Source organism: Rhynchophorus ferrugineus, unplaced genomic scaffold (genome assembly GCF_030347505.1).
Source record: "Rhynchophorus ferrugineus isolate W39M unplaced genomic scaffold, kcgeb_rfMv2 rfM1, whole genome shotgun sequence".
Lineage (NCBI taxonomy): Eukaryota > Metazoa > Arthropoda > Insecta > Coleoptera > Curculionidae > Rhynchophorus > Rhynchophorus ferrugineus.
The window spans coordinates 36,618,483-36,637,540 of record NW_027472580.1 but is presented as its reverse complement, the minus strand read 5'-3'; the positions used below and the strand labels follow the sequence as shown (position 1 = coordinate 36,637,540).

The 19,058-nt window shown below is 32.2% G+C and overlaps 1 protein-coding gene across 1 annotated transcript in view; it reads left to right on the top strand.

Annotated features, from left to right (window-relative positions):
* Window positions 1–19,058, top strand: part of LOC143193792 (uncharacterized) — a 450,075-nt gene that overhangs the window by 54,877 nt on the left and 376,140 nt on the right. The window lies entirely within an intron of this gene.

The window sequence follows — 19,058 nt, the reverse complement described above, 5'->3', positions numbered from 1 at the left end:
TGATCAAAATCACGCCTGTAACCAGGCTGGGTAAGACCGGATAACTTCTGGGATGATTTATAATGTCGGTCACTCGATAGTCGGTATGCTTAAGGCTGAGGACCGTTGCTCGGAGCCCACGTGAAACTATAGGCCCAGTCCAGATAAACAACACTTGGTAAAAGGAGACTTTAAAATATATTTTAAAAAATCTTCTTTGTTTGCTTTTATCTAAGATTGACTTTAATAAAAATGAAAAAGATCCATTAAAAAAAAAACGGTTAGATGTTTCGAAAATCTAAGGAATTTAATTTTGGAAATATTATTCCTAATGAAATATTTTGAATAATAAGTATATATGTACTTATACTGAAACAATAAGGCTATTCTGTTTTCAATCAATTCAATTAGGAAAAGGAAGCAAATTGACATTGGATTGGCAATCTTTCCAAAGTTAGTCTAAATTTTCCTTGACTTGAGAGGCAAAGTTCTGGCTGTAAAGTCACCATAGGTGGATTGATGTTTTTCAAGCTTCTCTTACCATGAGACTTTTACAACTAAAAAGATGCATACTTTGATAAATGTACTAGTTCCTGAGTTCGTTTTCATCCATTTTCTGAAGGCCATAAGGCAATAAGGCTGGATTGAAATAGCTCATTGGCACAACTCTAGACTATTGGTAGTTACATACCCAAATTTGTTTTACGTTCATTTGTTGTTTCATATATTGTTTAACACAATAAGTTTTAGTTATATATTCTTTTTCGAAATTTAATATTTTAAAAATTCTGTGCAAACGACATTTTTAAAGATTAATTCATACTTTAAAATGATACTAGAGCTACATTGGCCGGTATACAGAACCATTTACTACTCAGTAGGTTAGATTAGTGTATGCTAGTTTAATTAGGTTTGCTAACGTCTATCACGTAACTCGACAAGTTCGGATGAATACCGTGATTACCAAGAAGGTGCTGATGCACCGTGGTATTAAAATAAATGCAGTTCTTCATGCAATAAATTCGAAAAATGAATAGTTTCTAATTCAATGTTCAACCGTTCTTCGTACCGAAACATTCGCCCATTTTTTCAGTGATGTTGGAGATCGAAATATACTCTTTACTCTCTTCTCTAGAACACATAATTGTTCGATTAGGTAGAGATCTAGTGATGCTGTTAGCTTAGGAATATGTTGATACTCTTCTGATACTTAATTATTGAGGATGTCGAGATGTTCTTTGGCAGTCATCTGACTAGTGATCTAGTAAATGAGAAGACCAACTGAATCCTACAATATATTCAAATAAAAGCGGAACTTCCTCTACACTTAACTGTAAGAAGCAGGTAGTTCCGAGAGAAGGCTTCTTTCGAGGGTCGACTTACATATACCCGGTCGTTTGTAGGAAACAATGTAAATAATGCTTCATCGGACCAAACAACATTCTTCCAGTTCTCAAGTGTTCAGGTTTAATGATGATTGAACTAATACTTCCGTTATAAAGAGCTTCGCAATTGCAGCCCTTCCATAAATACTAGCTTTGTGAAGCCTCCACCGTACCTTTTTGTTGAAACCGAGTTATTCAAGTGAGTGTTGAAATCTGCTGCCACTATTGCCGCGGTAGTTAGTTAATATTGGGTTTCACCCACTAGTCCCTTTCGTCGATGACAGATTATCATTTTTTGTGTATATTTTAATTTCAGTGGATACTGTAATTTGTCGATCAACTTGTTTAATTTTTTAAAATTGTGTTTTGTTTCAAGTATTACAATGGATTCCCTTTTTGGGTTATTTTTACTTGATATAAATGACTAAAATAAATGTTTCCTAACAGTACATGAAGAGATATATCACTCAAAGATGTGCATAGTTTTAAATTTTTTGTACATATTTCCCTAACAATTTTCTCTGAAATATTTGTATAAAATTTATTTTAATTCAAAAATAAAACTACTCACTATTTTTATACATTTCATAAGTTTGATCTCGAATAGAGCTAACATTAAATTGGTCTTGATCGTCACCCGCTTCGTATGTGGACGCTTTCTTTTCAGTGAATTCAATTTCGAAATATTTCAGTCACAGTGTCCGTACTAATCTTTACTGCAGCTACAACACGCTGCAATTATTTCCAATAAAACTCCAACTTTATATCGAATAGTATTCTTATTTATTTCTCTAACGCATTTTACTGGCAAGAGAGGGCTTCCGTTATCTCGTTTCTATTCGAAGTAACTGCAGACGCAACCTGTTTCGGCATTTTCGTTCAATTTAATCACAACTATAAAGCAATGATCTGAAAATTGTCAAAGAAAACACCAAAAATAACGTTTGCCGGTTTATAACCTCCATAATTATTATCATTAATATTTTGATGAATTTTACAGACATTCGACAACCGGACGGCTGTTGTAGGCTGATTCAATTACATGTTATGACTCATCAGATAGCAATGTATCTCATTTTAACTGGAATAAAATTAGTCGGAATACTATTTGATATTAAATTGATTTTTTACCATAGGATAATGTAATTCCTCTAGGCATTACACTCGATATCGTGATGACGTGGAGTCACTGGTATTTTGGTTAGACTATATACACATAAATGGGTAGAAAGAGACAGAAGTGATGGAGGTATATAATTATTGATTCGCTTTTGAATGTTGTCCTTAGTTGTTTCATAGCACGCAAAGTTAAGCACAAACAAACTCTGACATTTTCTAATCCGATATAATCCCGATACACGAATCGTCCCTAAAAGCTATCGAAAATACGGGCAGCGGTTTCGGTCCGTTCGCTCGCTGGCTCGCCGAACCGGCGGTAATTAGAAACCAAACGGTTTCCGTTTAAATACACGAAACGAACACTAATTACTATCTATTGTGTAAACATTCGCCGAATGCATTATGGGTATAAAGCCGTCAGGTTGGTCTGTTTCTCATTAATAATTAATTGTACTTGCACGGCGCGCATTCCGGCGCATTTGCTGACACGAATACGCTTTCAGGGGGTGATGTTCACCCTCCACCTATTTCTGTTTTCATTTTCTTTTAATAATTTACCAATATATTTTGTCTTTATTCGTCAATATAAATACCACAAATATTTTCATTGCAATCGACCCAATTACTTTCTAATATATCAATTCAACGATCTCATGGCTATATAGCCAGCGAATATAATTCTTTAACATTATAGAAACCCATATAATTATTTTTAATAAACTTTTAAAATTAGCACTTAATTTGAAAGGTTTGGCATATTTTGATATTTAATTTTAAAGGTTTGTTCTAATGTTCTAATTGTAAAGGTTTATCAAATATATTCATATATGAATATCAATATTTTGTTTCTCCGATATATCAACATATAGAGATCTTTCAAGATATCTGTAGCGACCGCTATGACCCTTTAGGCCTCCACGCATTCACCTACAGCAAGTTCAAAGTTTGGCATCGCTGATGGATTGGTACCATGTGGGTCCCGGCTATAAAAGACCACCATGACGACGTCTCGCTCTCTATTCTATGCTCTCTATTTTAAGGATTTAGTCTATTTCGATATTTAATTTCAAACTTTTACAAAAAAATTGCTACATCTTAAAATATTTACAGAGTATCTATATTTTTTAGCACGATATATCAATATATTCTTTTTTTCTAAATATCGTTTTATTCTTTATAAAATATGGAGTTTTTTATATCTGAAACGGCATATCGATACTATTTAAAATAATGTTGTGTAATTTAGGAACACTCTCACTTAATTTTTACAAACTTTAAACTTTTTAAACGAACTATAGCCTCAGCGTGCTTTGATCCTAGTACATTATTGTCGAAGAGCTAAACCCGCACGGCTATCCGTATATATGGGTAATTTTATGATTTTATCGAAAGTACTTTATATGTAGCTTTTGTTTCATTTTTGATATAGGAATCTGAAAGATTATTTAAATATCCATTTACTACTATTCGTTTAAAATAATCCAACCATGTATCATGAAGGCTTTTCTAGCTCTATAAAGCATCGGGTTTGTTCCGAGGCATGTTGAAGTCTAAAGCTTCTTTTACTTATAGAAAAGGTTAAGGATCCAGCGGATATATACATAAAAGGGCCATAGCACCACACACTTGTTCTTAGCGAGTGAAGAATTGTAGACTAGAAGTTATGCAAGTTTGTATGTCGAAAATATGAAAATGTTATTACATCAGCAAGAATAGTATAATATTTAGTTTGTCTTTAGTAATTGTTAAACACCTAGCGATATTATGGACTTATATCAAGTATTTTAATTAAGTATATGTATTTTTTAAATTGAATAATTTTAACTATCTTATTTCACCGATAATACAAATGCTTAATATTAATGAAAAGTTTGAAATATTACACAAATATCATATTCGAGCAGGAAAATAAATCGATTTTTTTTGCCTTTAAAACCACCTCAACGCAAAACAAAACTAGGCCAAATAGTTTTGGTGGAGAAACCGGATAACGATCGATGAGTGTCACAGCTGCGAACCTCATGTACGACCAAATGGCTAAAGTTAACAAGGTTTTACCTGTAACAAATATTAGCTGTCATATTGGTTGCGAATTGAAATAAACGAACTCTTTTATCGGAATTTTCCACTTTGATAACATCGGTATTATCGATAGCTCTTATATGAGAATTTGAAAATAACTGGAAAATATTAACTACTAAAGTAGGTTGTTCAATAGGTGCACGTAACAGCATCTATTGCACAACAATTGACTAAAAGTTGAAAGACCTTTTTATATTTCATCTTTCATAAGGTAACAAACAAAATATCATGATCAAATGAAATTCATCTTGAAAATGTTAAAGAAGCAGTGGGTTGTGCGCAACATTAGTGTCTTAAAATTGATCACACAAGTATGTGATTTTAACATAATTAAAGGGATTTTGTGCAAAGTTTTGTCGGTATAGATAAGACGTGGGTCTATTACCATTATTCGGAAACAAAATAAGCAACTAAGCAATCGTGTTAACGCAGCTTTTCGACCAGGTGAGCTTGTGTTCAGAAATCAATCAAGAAGATTTTAGCATCAGCAGTGCCATCTGGAAAAGCATGTATTTGACGTTAGCAATGCTTCCTTAAAGTCAGTTTTCAAGATATCCTGAAAAACGTCATATTATATTGCTCAGAGTGGTAAGATATCGTATAGTTTTATAAATATTTAAAGTAAATCAGTTTTAAGTAAATTAGAAATTTTGCATTAGTCGATAAGACTATTCTCTATTGAATTGATTTAATTAACTGAATTAACCTCACAACTCAATCAAGGAAATAAACAATTTATCAAAAAAAGAGGTTGTAGGTAGATTGTCAATCATTTTGATGTTACTCCAAGTATTTCTCACACATTTTTAGATATTTAACAGAAAGAAGTAGTGAATTAACTGTTTTGATGTATAAGAAAGAAAAGACCAAACATATGTATTTGTTCTTTTTAAATAGCCTACAATTGTGATAAACGTATATGCAAGTATAAATTGTATCTGCGTCCAATTTTCCTTTAATGATGTTCTAAGTGAGACTGTTTTAACTAAATTTTAAATAGGTTGATAGGAAATCTCGATTGAAAATGAGCTGCAATTGAGCAATGGAGCTAGTCGACATACCTTTGGTGAGAATGAACTGCAATGAACATCTAACTCAGTCCCAATAGACTAGGTTAATTAGTAACAGCTTCAGTCCGCATTTGGTAGCCTCATACCCTGGATAGCGATGCTTGTACCAGAAATCCATAGACTAGAGCCATGTTTAAAGCATGGCGAGCTTGATGATGAAAGTATTTTTGAGGCAAGTTTCCAAATCAATTATTCTCAAAAATTCTTGTGTCAAAGCTTTGACCACATTCAGTGAAAATATTTTGCTAAATTGATTATTGATGGTTATTTTTTTCATTCAGATTAGTATTTAATTCTAAGAATTATCCAAATACGTCAAATCAGAATCATTGAATCAATTATTAATATTTCTCAGGCTGAGATTACTATTCGCAAAAAATACCAAAATCTAGAATATTTCTGGAAAGCATACTACAAAGATATATGGTGGAATTATATTACCAGCTAGTAAAATCAAACGATTAAGTTTGCTTTAATATTTTCATTTAAGACTAGTTAAAGCTGTGTATTATTAAGCTATCGGTGCATCAGTAGATTTTTAAATCGATGCAGACTACCCTTAGAAATACAGATACAGATCCAAGGACTGGTACAGGTACAGACGCAGATAAGATTTATTTCATTTAAAGGACTCGATATTTTTCTAGGTTATTTCAAGTTGATATTCATAAAGTGCCTGACAGCCCGGTGGCGCAGTGGTAAAAGCAATGGGACGGTCCTCCTACTGTTCCTCCTGCGATAGCCGCGGGTTCGAATCCTGCTGGGGCATGGTCGTAAATTTATGTTTGTGGTTGTTTAATTTAAAATTTGTGAATGTTCTAGGAAATAGTGTAAAATCCGACAAGGAAAATGATCCCAGTCACGCCAGTAATCAGGCTGGGTAAAACCGGATGTCTTCTGGGATGATTTGTAAAGTTGGTAGGCTTAATGCTGAGGACCGTGATTCGCACCACACGTTAAACTTTAGGCCCAGTCCAGATAAACCCACAGTTGGTAAAAGGAGGCTTTAATATATATATATATATATATATATATATATATATATATATATATATATATATATATATATATATATATATATATATGTATATATATATATATATATATATATATATATATATGTATATATATATATACATATATATATATGTATATATATATATATATATATATATATATATATATATATATATATATATATATATATATAGGAATGTCCATGTATATATATATATATATATATATATATACTATACGAATGTCCACTTTGACATTTAATTCGTTTAATTGTCGATCATCTAAGTTTTGGGTCAATTTTATGTAAACATATTGAAATATATGATGATCTGAAGAGCTATCTTTCATCTATCTTGAAGCTCGCAAGTTTAGTGGAGAATTCCTATAAAAATACTATAAAACAGTGAGAACAAAAAGCGACAAAAAGGTGCTAGCACACGTCCTCGTAATAATTCAGATATTACACAGGCCATAAAAATTTAACGAAGTCCTTTTGTAGTCCATCCAGTTCGAGCACTTATTCTTCGTGGGCTTTTTGATGCCCGAAACCGTACGGTAGGGCGAGAGGTGGGGATTACGGTGGGGACAGGACGGTGAAAAATGGAAATTCGACTATTTGCACTAATTGCATGGCGGAAGAATGATAATGTGCCTCGCAGCTGTTGGACGCATATTTTGAAGGATTTACTTTAATGTTATAGTATGCCAATTGGTTTAATTTATTGCATTACTATGTTGATTACATTAGATGACAGTATATCGAAAGTTAAAATATTTTATTTTTAATCGGTTTGGAAATATTGAATTATATAAGGATGTTCAAATAATTAAAATGAAATAATATCTCTGCTAATAATCGCATTGGAATTAAGGATTAAAAACACAATTTTCCTCAAATTTCGCTTTTTTCTACAGAGAAAGAAAAAATTCAGTGCAGGCTCATCGAAAATAATGTAGGGATTGTGTTTGACATCAGTTGATTGATGAGTGAACAATTGATTTTGAGTTTGCGGATTAAAATCTAACTTTAACTCTAAATCTAACTACTCACAGTAACTGTTAAATATTATAAGCACAAGAATTTAGTGTATTTTAAGAGGAGTTTGAAGTATTATTTTTTAACATAGTCCTTTAATGCCTAATATTAGTTCGATTTTAGTTGAGATTTGTGCTTGATTTTGTAAGTTTAAATTGTTTTGTCATACATAGAAGTATTTTATTTATTTCAATATATTTTAATTGCATATGGTTGACGTTTAATTTCGTACTTTTCTAACTCATCATTTTATAGGCACCTAATTATTTTGAGAAAAAAAAATGTATGTATTGATTTGCCAAGTTATATAATAGTTTAACTCTTCATCATCTGAATATAAACGCAGGTATATCCTAGGATTTCGGGATTGATTCCTGATAATCCCGACAATTTTTTCAGTACTCGAATGCTCTTATTTTGGTTGAAAGCCATTATCGTAGCTCCAATACGATTATCGATTAAAGTTTAACAGATGCAATATTTGCTATATATTACAGCTCTATATTTACTAGTAAAGACAGAAGAATTTCCGCTATTATCAACAGGATTGCCCTTATCTTATGTCTCTGAATTTATTCACTGAATCGTCCTCATTGATATTTCTCAGACTGAGATTAATATTCACAGAAAACGCCAACATCTTCCGTATTCTCTAGTGTTATTTCCTTTTGACAGTCAATGATTATGATGCAATTTATCCTTACGAATAGAGATACAGACAGAGATACGGAATAGGCACAGATTCAAATGCAGATAATATTTACTTAATTTGAACGAATCAAGAATGTCAAAAATTCACATTTTTGACAAAAATATTGATTGAATATAATTGCCTTTTTCACAAAAATATCTTATAGTCTAATAATCATTGAATCAGTATATGCAATATAATTTTTGCATTTTTTTTTTGTTTCATATGTTTATTTACATTTTATATAATTTTTATGAATACCCATGTCAATATTAAATTCATCTAAATGATGATAATCTAGGCATTTTGTCAATTTTATGTAAATATATTTAAATATAGGAATAATTTTTAATAGAATTGCTTTTTAAAATAGTGTTTTTGAAAAATAACTGTCAACGAAGGCCAATGACGAAAAAATTTTTTCGATAATTTTAACTAATTTCTCGGTTTCTTGACGTGCTGATTCCAAATCTAGTGAATACAAAAGTGGTATAACTCACAAGTTTTAATATTTCAATATCAGAAGCAAGTCTAAGTTTTAAAACATTTAAGTTTTATTTCAGTCCATATGAAGGAAAATTCAAAATATAATTATAATTATAATTTCATAGAAAAGTTGTCTTCATGCTCTTTAGTGAAGTAAAAATGATTTATAAAGTTTTCATGCCATATGGCAGTATGTGAGGAGAACTCAATTATGAATCAACATTGATGCAAAAATAGAAATCCATAAGAAAAAGACCCGACAACAAGAACACTTCATATAAATCCTTGGTAGACCCCAAAAAAATTATTTTTCCATCACTATACTTATGTGTAAATTTGCACTTAATAAATTATGAAATTTTTAAAAGATTTTGATAAAAATGTCTTAAATATTTATGTAGACTAGTTCCTTATTTATCAAAATCTAATCTGCAAGGAAAGACATGTTCGTTTTAGTTTTCGTAAACTAATGTTCGATTCCTACTTCAAAGCAACAACTTGCTAACTTCCAATAGACAATCTCGAAACTTTTGGTTGTCTTGAAAAGTTAGGTAATGTGATTGGTTTCATCATGTCTTAACAACAATGGAGAGATAATTATAGTGATGATATAGTATCAATGTGATGGTTGCTGATGTTCCCTTTCCAAAGAACAGCAAAATTAATCACATTGGAGGGAAAGCTATAAATAGGGCGGGAAATTCAATAAAATAAGCAGAGATATAAAAGTCTTTTCGAGTATTATATTATTATATTAAGAGTTTCCCATTTTCCAACTAGTGCTTATCTGGATTGAATCTATTTCTTAACTGGGGTTCCGAACGGCGATCCTCGTTATTAAGCCTACGACCGGCAGATGACCAACTTAGAGATTATCCCAGAATACCTTAGCCAGCCGTAAAACTAAGATGATTTTCCTGGTCGGATTTTACACTCTTGCCTTATGGACAATCAGAATTATAAACAATCACAAATATAAATTTAGAATCATGCCCCACCAGGATTTGAACCCGTACCTATCGTGACTAATAGTATGGATACAGTCCTGCCACCTTGTAATTGCAAGTAAAAATTATAACTATATAGAAGAACTGATTTAATTCTTTAATAACCATGTATGAATATGTTTAGATACATAATCGATATCATATTAAAATATATGAAAGTCTGAGTGAACAAATATTGATATTATATATAAAATTAAGTTAAAATGATTTAAAAAGATTTAAGAAAAATTTTTGTTGGCCTGTCCTATCAGCAACATGGAATATTATAATTTAAAAAATATTCTAGTATACCAAACGAATAGGAATTTAAAGGTTAATTAAAATTTGACGATAAATATCCAATAAACGATGTTGTTATATTTCCATTTAATTACTAATCAATGTTCTGCCATATATTTCCAGCTGTCTGAAACCGGAAAAATCACATGACGCGACGTACATAATATCCGACGTTACCAAATTAATATTAAACCGAATATTTGATTATGTCCGATATATACGACGCAACTGTTAATTATGAAAGCATTTTATTGAAAATGCAATAAATAGATTGTAATTAGTACGCAGCATATTATCAGAGCCATCTACGCAAAACCATAATTAAATAATCTTTTATACGAAGTTATTAATGAACCCTAAACAAAAAATTATATTTTATAGGAATATGCCCAATTAATTAGCAATAATGCTACTCAATTTATTAAACAATTTTTCCGAGATGGTTTCTCCATTGAACTATTAATTACTCTTGTTTGCTGACTTTTGTTTGCTGGGTTGTTATTGTTTCTATATACTTTTCCGGAAATTTATTCGAATTACAACGTGGGGTAAAAGTCCCTCTACCATTGACGCAATTTCCGATGAGTGGCAATAATGGAACAATTATTTTCAATAAATATTGTCACTATTTCTGGTCGTACTTGTGGCGTATATTTATCAATAATAAAATTTGGTCGTCTAAACAACACAATGGTTAAAGCGAAACTGAGATAAACGTCACATAACCAAGATGGCCCGCAATCAAAAAGGATACGGGACTCACTTTGACGTCAAATCTAAATAGTAGCGTGACTTTTGACCCACCCTATATTAATATTTCGAATACTTATTGATTATATGAATATATAATGTCCTCGCATATATTCCTCAAGGTTTTGTTATGTTTTCATAAAAAAGTCGTTCATTGAGAAAAAATTGCAATAATTAATCAAATAACAGGTCAATTGAAAAGTCACCAACCTGACACGTGGATGGCGCTACTAGAATTAAATCCATATGTTTTTTAGTCACTCAAAAGATGCGTGTATAAATTTGACAGCTGTCGGATCATTAGTCAAATCATTGTCGGAAAATTATTCAGTATAATTACTGATATACTCTATCAATGAAATACGTGTACTTTGATTTAAATGATTCATAACTGTTGATATTGACACCACTAAGAACAATTTGTTATCACTTGTAATTTATCGGTATAAGCAATGGATTAAAAAATACATATTTAGAATACTTAATATAAACTTACAGTTTTAATTATAACAGGTCAATCTGAAAAGTGCCCGGCCTAGCCCTGCTTTTTGAGGGCTATCAAAAAATGTTTGTATAAATGTGACATCTGTCGGTTAGTTTTGTAAATTATAGTATTTTGAGTGAAGCAATTTTTGTTATTATGAAAAAAATGGATAAAAAAGAATTTCGCGAATGAAATGAAATATCAGACACTCTAAAGATATCAACTGAACGTGTACATATCATTCACGAATATTTGGGTATGAGAAAGTCGTGTGTAAAGAGGGTGCCGCGCGAGCTCCCTTTTGAACAAAAACAACGACGAGTTGATGATTCGGAGCAGAGCTTGAATTAATATCAAGTTATATCAAGCATAACAAACTCGGGTTTTTGTGTCGATTTGAGACAATGGATGAAACATGGCTCCATAATTTCACTCCGAAATCCAATCGATAGCCATCCGAGTGGACTGCACACATTGAACCCGCTCCAAAGCGTGGGAAAATGCAACAGTCGGCTGGTAAGGTTATAGGAATAATTTTCATTGACTACCCTGAAAAAACAAGGACTATCTACAGCGACTATTGCATAGTGTTACTGGACCGTTTGAAGAATGAAATCGCCGAAAAACGACCGAAAAAAAAGAAAAAGAATGTGCTGCTTCCCCAACACAATGCACCGTATCACAACTCAGTGGAAACGATGGCAAAAATCCATGAATTGGGCTTCGAATTCCTTCCTCATATACCGTATTCTCCAGATCTGGCCCCCAACAACTATTTTCTGTTCTCAGATCTCAAAATAATGTTCACTGGGAAGAAATTTTCGTCGAATAAAGAGGTGACCGCCGAAACTGAATCCTATTTTGAAGCAAAGGACAAGTCGTATTACAAAAAAGGTATCGATAAGTTGGAGAGGCGCTATAATCAGTGTATCACCCTTGATGGGAATTATGTTGAATAAAAAAAAAAATTTGCAAAAAATGTGTTTTGCTATAGTAGGCCGGGGACTTTTCAATTGACCTGTTATATTAATAATTACAACCGAATATATTGACCAAAATATTTATAAAATTTTCTATAACCCTTTCCGCTTTTTCTGACACTCAAATAATAATCAAAAAGCGATATGTCCTTCCGATGTGTAGTCTATCCTTCCGTACAACAAAACGTCGTTCAATTTGTTTCAGTGTCGGCGATTGGATTTAGAAGCTCGTAGTACAGTCCACTTTACATATTGCATTATATGCACAGTAATATTTTATAACCTTGAATATTCAGCTTTGGTTCGATATGGGTGGTTCTTTTGTCATACTTTTTATCGCTAGTCACAATACTCAACAGAAAACATATTTCCTCGGCAGAAGATTTCTTTAAATAAATCAACAAAAATAAAAATCTTTAAATAAATCAACAAAAATAAAAAATGCCCAGTCAAACTACCTACAATTACTTAATATTTTCATTTTTTTTATTAAGCTTAGAAGTTGCATTATATTAACTATGTAAAGGAAACTAAAATTCTCTTGCCTAAGTTATAAAAATATTTTATGTACAAGATAGCATTAGCGAACATTAGAAATTATGCACCAAAAAACTATCAAAACTGTATTATTCTTATTTAATTTTTAAATTGCTTTACTATATATTATTTTTGTATTAAATACTAACTGAACTATATTTCCTGTGTTTTTTTTTTAGAAGCGATTTATTTCCCATAATTTTGATAGTTAATTGTAAAAACTAAACTAAATTAGTGCATTGGAACTGAATTGTATTTTATGATAATGCGTATTTTCTGCAATGAACATTATCTACAATTTAGCATATTTTTTTATGTACTCAGTCTCATAAAATACATTTAAAAAAATATAATTTATATTAGGCTATAATATATCTAACGCATATATTAGCGACAGAGTTAATGTATGACATCGTATCCATTGTCCATAACTGACGGTCTCTCTTAACTTTTTAGCAGATGATTTTCAATCCAGGGGAAAAACTTATGGTTAACTCTATGATGGTTGTTCTTGGACGTGGAAGAAAATACTAACTCATCTAAAAGAATAAAACTATTCCTGTTTATAGCATGAAAAGCAATATATCAGTAACGAATTATTAAAAACATTGTGATTAATAAAAACTAATCAAACTATTCTAACTTTTAGCTTTGTCCATCAATTGTTATCGTCCTAATATTCTATTTTGTAATATCTATGGCCATACGTAACTAAAAATAATAAACCTTCTTTAAATTCATTATATGCTTTTAAGAATTGTATGTTTTTAAAATCATTGTCTGGAATTTCCGTTAGACCTCCTGGGGAAGTATCTATTTAAATCATATGTTTCCTAAAAGTGTATAAAGGGATAACTTACGTCCATTAAAGAGCATTTCCTTAAGTATTCTATGGATACTTCGCATACTAAAAGTTATCTTTGAAATAATTGTAGTAAATTATATTTACGTTGACAAAAACTAGGCACTATTTTTATATATTTTAACTCGAATATAACTAATATAAAAAATAAAGGTATATTAATGGTTTCTTTTCTGTAAATTAAATATTATATTGATTTTATATTTTGGAAATAGTTTGATCGCAGTGTTCATACTAGTATTAAGTGCAGCTGAAACACAATCAAAAATTTTGCAATAACCCCAGCAGCTTAATATTTAATAGTAACAATATTTACCTCTCTAACGTATAGTATTGCTAAGGAGGGACGTCATTACCTCGTTCCCGTTTGAAGTTATTCATTGGAGATATAATGTGTTTCTCGCTGATCTTTTATAGGCTTTGGTAATTTAAATCAGAGTAATGAATTCAATATAGAAGTGTATTAAAACAATTTGGCTGTTTATAACCCCTTATATATTACTAATTTTTTGAAGAATTTTGTAGACATTTGACAACCATACCAATTTTATAGGTTGATTTGGTTTCATATATGGACGTATGAGATAGTATTGTGTTTCTTTTTAATTGGAAAAAATGAGAAGGAAAATATTGTCTCATGTTAAAATGAATTTACAAATTGCGATGGGCAATACGTCCGACATCATGATATCGTGAGTTCACTATTATTTTGGATAGACTACTGTTATATACTAGAAGTATCCGTCGATAGGACTTGCGGCTATCAAGCCAGCAATAAGACAATATATGTTATTTTATTTTAAGAAAAGTAGAGGTGATTTCTTAAAAGGTGATACCAAACCATAATGAGGGTTTCTATCTATTCGAAAACAGACCAAACCCATTTCGCTCGTACACCTTTCAGTAGCCTTTGCATATAGCTGCGATTCCTCGAGTCCGTAGCTGAGGACGCAACAATCGCATAACACCTCCCTTCAAAGAAACGACCATAGTGATATATGGGTCTCATCTGAACCGATTAATTGAGCCATCATAATTTAGAAAACAATTCCATAGAAGGGTACCATGGAAATTTGGATTGAAACTATGTCATTTCGGGGACTTTCCAAGCCAAACTGGCGGATAAACGTTCAATGGATACTCAAAAATAATTTTTATAGGAATTATTGGGTGTTATATTCTATATACATCCCGTCCCTGTCGTTTTTTAGGAGGGAGTTAATACGGTTTTGATTATCCGACTATATGTGTAAAAAATACCTGAATGGTGAACGAGTGCTACTGGTTGGTCAATAGTCTAATTAACCTTCAGTATAATTTTGCATCGCCATTCAACAGTTCACGTACTCTTTCCGTAAAATAAAACAGTAAATAATTTTTAAGTAAAATAATCGCTTTTTCTTAATAATAGCTTTTCACATATAACAAATATCTAAAGAAGGCGACATCAAGAACTAATTAAATGCAAAACAAAAATAAAATTGACAACTCAACTAAAATATTTTAGCCTCGCAACAGTCGAGTTTCAATGCAAAAGACCACAGACCAATCAATACGACAGAGAGCATAAAGAACTTAAGCCCCTTAATAGAAAGTAGTTTTGTCGGAGAGTACCCTCTTCGGAAAATCCGCTTCCTTTTGAATTTTTTACTATGCTAAAGCTCGATCATTATATTGAACCGCGACCTATCCAGACGGTACAATCCCCGCTCGCAATCTATAGTAAATACTAATCCCATATTAAAGTTTTATAATAAAAGCCGCCGGCGGTGAGAGTTTCTCCATTCAGAGCTGCCGAGTCCGGCTAATGAACGAACGAGAGACGACGACGACGAAACCAACGAGCAAGGACGCTCGAAAAGGTTCTCCATAAATCTCCCGACAAATATCGGCCCGAGTTTCGTATGGAATTGATCCGGAATAAATATCGACGAGTGGTTTTATGATGGACCGAGGGTAGCGGGTGGCAGTTGGGGGATTGGGCGCGCTCAAATGATCCTTTTCCATTCGGAAACGAGGCCCCCGAGCGCATTTTGTTGATTATTATTTCTATGTATGAACATGGTTTCGCGTTTCGGAATCTTTGTACGAAAGGGTTGCGTTTGTTCGAGTTAATTTTCAATGTTTACCGTATAAATTTGTGTCCCTGGAGTTATTTGAACTCTGTCGGTGGTAGAGAAGAAAATAGAATATGGAAGGTTTTGTTGATGGATAATCAGTGCGGTCGGGTTACCATGAAAGGTTCATTGTTTGCTACCAGAGAGAGTTTCCCTTCAAGGCATCTTAATGTATATTATTTAAAGTGTTAACAATAGTATTGCAATAAAACGTGCAGAAAAAAATGTTAGAAAAACTGGCTACCACATGATTTCACTGGAGATTGTGCCTGTATTGTGACTGATGATGAAAATTTAATCTACTACGACAATCTCAAACACAAAAGGTCATGAGCTAGACTAAGAGATTGTCCAGGAGTGAAATATTCATGGTTATGAAGTCTTGCAGGGTATATTATGAGATGAGCAGGGTTTAGTGTATTATAAGCTCGCAGCGTAACGTAACGTGTAAAACAGAATAAAACTATTACTGCAGATATCTACTGATGTCAATTGAATAAATTAATGACCTATTATTTTAAAGTAGGCCAACAATAGATAGTAGCAGACGTAAAGTCATCTTCTTCGAATTACTCAGAGTAAACCCAGAGTAAACTAACAAATATTATCCAGCGATGTGAATTTATCAAAACAAGCAAAGCGAGAAAACGACGTTTACGAGTATATAACCTGACATTAATGTTTTGAATAATTTTGCAGACTGATTCGGTTACATGTTCGGAAGTATCAGACAGCACTGAAGTCGTCTTTTAACTGGAATAAAATGAGAAGGAAAATATTGTCTGGTATGAAAACGAATTTACAAATTGCAATAGGCAATACAGTATACATCTTGATGACGTCAGTTCACTGCTACTTTGGACAGACTATATATATTTAAGGTATTTGCGGCGGTATCTTTCGATTAAAGGACGATAAACATACAGAATGAGGTAGCAGCCGGTCCGAGTCGCCGAGAGATCGGGTCTTTCCCAACGACGACGATTATAATTTCATTATTCGAACGCTACGCGATATACATAGGCGTCGCCTTTACCGACAAAGGATTCCGCGTTTACGCTCCACAAATAAATTGTTTAAGGTTCACGGAACGTTCATAAGCTTTACAAATGGAATATTGTGGATTTAGCTGCTCCCCGAGGAAGGTAAATCAAAATTAATTGACCCCGTATACCCCGGCTTGCGACAGTATAAACGGATATTTTATTTACCGAACAAATATTTGCGTTCGGCGTGGGATTAGGCAACCCTTTCGGTTTTCACGTTGACGGGGTGAAGGGGGGAGTACGTCGGAGCTGATAGCGGCGCTGGTGTGGCGGAATCCGTCGCTATTTTTAATGGAGAGAATGGGAAACGGTCGGGAAAATCGGCAAATAAAAGGAAACACATTTGTAGTAATAAAATCTAGTTGACCTCCAAAATATTTCCGAGGGAATTTGTTTCCTTATACGTTTTTATTTACAATTAAAATAATATTATAATTTTTTTTTTTGTTTAAGATATTTTAAAACGTTTCTTCTTTTGCATGATATGAAGATGAAATTGTACTTAACCTGTATCATAGTAATTTTAAAATGTATGTTTTTATTTTTGATAATATAGATTCGCTAGAGCATGAACAAAATGTTTTTCTTAATTCCAAAGTTGGGTAATTATGAAAGCACAAAATTTGATCAAAGTAATTTCTAATTTAAAAAGAAATGCAAATAAAAGTTATTGAATATTTTTGGAAACACGCAGCAGTTTTAATAAAAACGCTTTAATATCAATTTGAGCATTTCACAAATGGCAATGACAATAGAGCTGATAATAAATTGTCTACGCAATCTAAAACGCCAAATGGTGGCAGTACTACCTCATCAACAAAGTTCGTCAAACATTATTAACAATTCATATTAGGTTCTTCATCTCACTAGGATCCTATATCTGTTACAAGGAACCTGCAAATTCATCTCAACAAAATCAATTTGTGGTTGAAAATATGTCATGACAAGGGAAATGAGACAAAATCTACTCACACAGCGTTCATCCTTGAAGGACTTGTTTTCCGGTAAAATTACTCATTATGGACACCAGCAGCCGCAAGCACATAATGTTAAATATCTGGGAATGCAACTTTGAAAATAATCTTAAGCTACGAAGAAAATAAATTTATATTATCCTTAAAAAACAAGTATAAGTAAATTCTTAGGCTTATATGGACGTATGGGCATCGAAATGTGGCGTACTACTAGCAAATCAAACATAGCCGTTCTTGAGGTATTCCAATAAAAAGTGTTCAATCGGTGGTGCCCTGTATTACGCCAGTAACAAAGTTCAAGTGCGATGTTCCCATGGAAACCGTAAAGAGTGTAATCCAAAGTGCCAGCGTAAATTACTGTAAAAGAGTGACAGTGCGTCCGAATGCGCCCGCCAAACAATTAAGCTTAAACAACCAAGCTTAAACGTTTACTACCATCTGATCTAATTAATGGATATAATTATTATATTAAGTAATATTTTACAAATTTCTACTAGAGAGATCTAATCAATCTATTTTGCACTTCTTTGTCATTGAAATGTCATTTTGAATTGAAACCGTGTGCCGGTGAAATCATGCTACATTAATATGAAGAATTAACGATCGGAAAGTTTTATGTCTGATAAGTACGCTGGTTGCGGCAGATTTTCGTATTTAAGTTGTAACGATGTATCCTTCACATATCTTCATATTTTGATAATTTTTTTGGCGATTATACCTCCTTTAATTTATCCAATTGACATTGTAGACATTTTCAGCAATATTTTCATTTCTTTTATATCATAGCATTTCTAGACATAGCACAAGCTTTGGGTAATATCTGGTACGATAAGGTTTGATATGCTGCAAAAAAATATGCTTCCAAATACTAAGAAACTAGCATCACATACCTCCAAAATATTCGTCAGAATGAAATAATAAGAAAAATATCAGCAGGTGTGTCTTAAAATATAAGCATATTGCGAATAAATATGTCCCAATTAAATATATCAATAAAGTATTAAAAGCTTTGAATTTAGGCAGTTCTATTATACCATATGAATATTTTGCAAATATTTAGGTATGGCATTCGATATCAATATCAAAATGAAATAGAATGAACATGTTAAAGACCACATAAACGAGCTGGAAATAAATACGGCTTCTAGATTAATAAA